Consider the following 3510-nt stretch of genomic DNA (forward strand, 5'->3'; position numbering starts at 1 on the left):
AAAATCTTTCAGATCTTTGAAAATCTTTGAAAAGAAAAATATTTCTTTTTTATGAGAATATTGTTCAGTAGACTGAAAAAGATGAAATTATCTTGACATGTTCATTCATGTTGTTAAGTGGATCTGTCTCACTTCCTGTCATCCTTCTCCTCATTCACATGATTTTTTAGGTAAAACAAGAAGATCTCAGCCTTATGTCACCATCAGCAGAGGAGAAACAGCAGGAGGTTATTGAAAAGATGAAACAAAAACCTGAACCAGAACCTCAAAAGGTATGCAAATATAAAATGTTCAAATCTTTCAACTCATTTGAAATATGAACTGAATTTTTCTTTTTTTAAATTTTCAGGTTGTGCACCAAGTTCAAGAAGATGAAATTATCTCAACATATTTATTTATGTTCTTAATTGGATCTGTCTCACTGTCTGCTGTCATCTTTCTTCTCATTTACAGATACAGAGGTGAGCTGTGCTTTCAGGTTGAATAATTTGCTTCAAGTTTAATCAGACAAGATTTCTTGTTCTTAATCAAATTAGACTTAATTTCTTCTGGAAGTTTTTGAAAGTAAATAACGTTTTGTTGTTATTTTAGTTTACATAGTGGCAATTTTTGTCACCATTGGGATCATCCTTATTGTTAAAGGTAAGTGTAATTCACTTTTTTCATATCTATTTTAACAGTATTTTGTGTTTGACTCATATTTGTTAAATTAAGATAAAGTAATAATTTGCTTTATTATAAAAGGTTTTTTGACCTAAATGTTATTTTGAATATTTTGTAAAAACTAAGCTCTTAGAACATCTTTCAGTTAAAAAACAACTGTCTCTATCATCTCTCATGGTCCAAAGTGCTTTCTAAAACTTTCACCTCCCCTTTAACTGGATGCATAACTTGAAACAAAATTTGATAAATGGTTCCATCTTTATTCAGTCCCTTTACTGCAATACCCCAAAATAAAATCCAATATTCATTACCTTCAGATCGGCCATAAAAACACAGGTGAGGCAGTAAGTTCTGATAGGGGGCAGTACTGAGCCCCATTGGACACAAAGGTCAGCAGGTTCCCTTCTTCTATGAATTTAAAGGACTAAAAACAATTCAGGAAAAATTAAACCCTAGGCGTAAATTCAACCTGTAAGACATCACCTTAAACCGGCATCACCTATCACCACGCCTTCGCCCCAGCCAACCAGGACACGCCACCGCTCCACCTCGATCCAATCACCCTGCAAGAGCTTCTTTAAAAGGCGAAACAACCACAGATCCACCCGATACACCTGTGCTTCAACCCACCTCCTCCCCATCTCTACCATCAGCCTCCCAGATGCCTCCAGATCCCATCAAGACTCCTCTCTCCAAGCTCCACTCCACCACCAGTGACCGGGCCTGGGGGAAGACCTACCTGAGCTTTGTTCGAACCGATCATCCAAGCTCGCGGCGATTCTCAACACACACGTCTTCTGCCGGTGTTCGAGCGCCACATTCTCGGTCCAATAAAATTGTTACCTGCTGTTTCTCTCTCTGTGCGAGTCTCTACAGATTGAAATACAATAACATATGATTAAAATACAACCAATTCTGGACGACTCTGATCAATCTGTAGGCAGGAAAACTTTTTCATGCAGATCTTCAGTCAGGATTTTATTGAAGAGCTGCTGACAGAAATATGAGGTAAACTGAAAACATGGAAAAGAGGTGATCTGGTGACAAAACTTAATGTTTTAAGTTAAACAGAAACTCCTAAGTTAAATTACACATTACTCTAAAAACTCCATCTCATTGGTAAACCGTGGTGGGAATAGATTATATCTAAATGATCTGAATATTATTTGGTAAACAATATAACAGATATTCTAACAATGAGCTCAATGTAAAGAAAACGAGATTTGCAACTGATATCCATTTTATTCCCCAAGAGGAATAATTTAGATTAAAATTAATAGACACATTATGCAGCATTACAATCACTTCAACCCTGACGGTAGTCATGGTAACCTGTCAGTCATTTTTAATTTCTAAATTTTCCACTTTCCCACATTGATAATTGTAGATTTATTATCGTTTGTGTCATATTTTGAAAGTTGGATAACAAGATATTATTTCTGTGGCGTCAAAGTTTGTGTCTCTTTTCTACAACAGGCAGCAAAGCTGAAGAGAAAAAAGAGAAGTGGTTACCGTCCACACTTGATGAAAGTAAAGAAGAACGACATAATCAGGAAAATGAACTTCATAAGATGAAAAAAGAGCCAGAAAAAGAAAAAGGTAAACTTAAAGGAAAACTTTAACAATTCATGCCAAAAGTGCCAAAACAAATATATATTGGAGAATGTGCCACACAAAATCAAGACATTTTATGAGATATTAGTTAATTTAAAAAGACAAAGTTTGGCATTGCAACAATTAATGACTTGGGATCAGAACCAATGTAGATCTGGTGGAGAATACAGATTCTTGTAGTTTGTGGACTTCAGCACATATGTGTCTGTAAAAAAAATAAATAGCAGTTTTATGCTTGTTTGGCATTTCAAAATAGCATGAGGCCACTAGTTTAGTACAACCAGAATGCAAAGATTTCTAGGGACCAAACTGGTTTTTAAACTTCTTTAAGAAAAATGTCAATATTAACCCTGTCTTTAACCCTACTTTGTAAATCATAAAACAGCAACTTTTACATTTCCAGTTGAAATTATGTTAAAAAAGAAAAAAACTTCGGAAAGCTGCAACAGAGCATAAACTGGAGTTCATAGATATTCTGATCAGAGCACATTTCATACTCCTCCAGACTATGGATTGATTTCTTCTCAGTTTTAACATGATTACAATGTATTGTTTCTGTTATTTTGAGTTTAGTGTCTTTTGTTTACCCAACAGACAAGAATAGAGAACCGACTCCTCAAATACAACAAGCAGAGAAAAAGACGCAGATGAACTCCACAGATGATGAAATGAAAAACATGTGCAAACAAGAACTGGACAAGAAAAAAGATAACCTCAAAGGAAAACTTCAAGTTATGCAGAAAATGTCCCAATAAATTTATTTCACTGGAGATTTTGCTACATGAAAGCAAGCATGTTAATGTTAGACTTTATTTTGCAAAGAAAGACAGTGGACTTTAACAGTGTTTGGAATGTGTGGTTAAACTCTGCCAGGTAAAATAAAAGCAAGGATATTAATCTCCTCACTTGTCATGCAAAAATCCCATCAATGTTGAAAACTGTAGGCTGGATTAATGTACCGAAGTTGTAGAGGAATCCATGGTACTTTGCACTGAATGTGAAGTGTGCTTTGAAAGTTCATCAAAAGCGGCAATGGATGGTCTTGTGATCACCGATGGTGAAGTGTCTTTGGTGCTGCTCTTGTTTTCACCAACATGCAGGAAGAAGGGCTGGAGGAAAAACAGGAAATATAGCAGAAACATCAGGATCATAAATAAATATTTTAAAGAGAAGTGTGAGCAAAAGTAATCAGACCCACCTGTGTGTGTTACCATCATCCATCCATCCATTTTC

The 3510-nt window shown here is 35.6% G+C and overlaps 1 long non-coding RNA gene across 1 annotated transcript; it reads left to right on the top strand.

Annotated features, from left to right (window-relative positions):
- The first annotated feature begins 285 nt into the window (after nucleotides 1-285).
- LOC107835196 (uncharacterized) lies at nucleotides 286-2695 on the top strand. The gene is made up of 3 exons (XR_001661025.1): nucleotides 286-461; nucleotides 592-642; nucleotides 2140-2695. It is a non-coding gene; the product is annotated as an uncharacterized LOC107835196 (long non-coding RNA).
- Nucleotides 2696-3510: the final 815 nt, after the last annotated feature.

Source organism: Poecilia formosa, unplaced genomic scaffold (assembly GCF_000485575.1).
Source record: "Poecilia formosa unplaced genomic scaffold, Poecilia_formosa-5.1.2 Scaffold1210, whole genome shotgun sequence".
NCBI classification, from domain to species: domain Eukaryota; kingdom Metazoa; phylum Chordata; class Actinopteri; order Cyprinodontiformes; family Poeciliidae; genus Poecilia; species Poecilia formosa.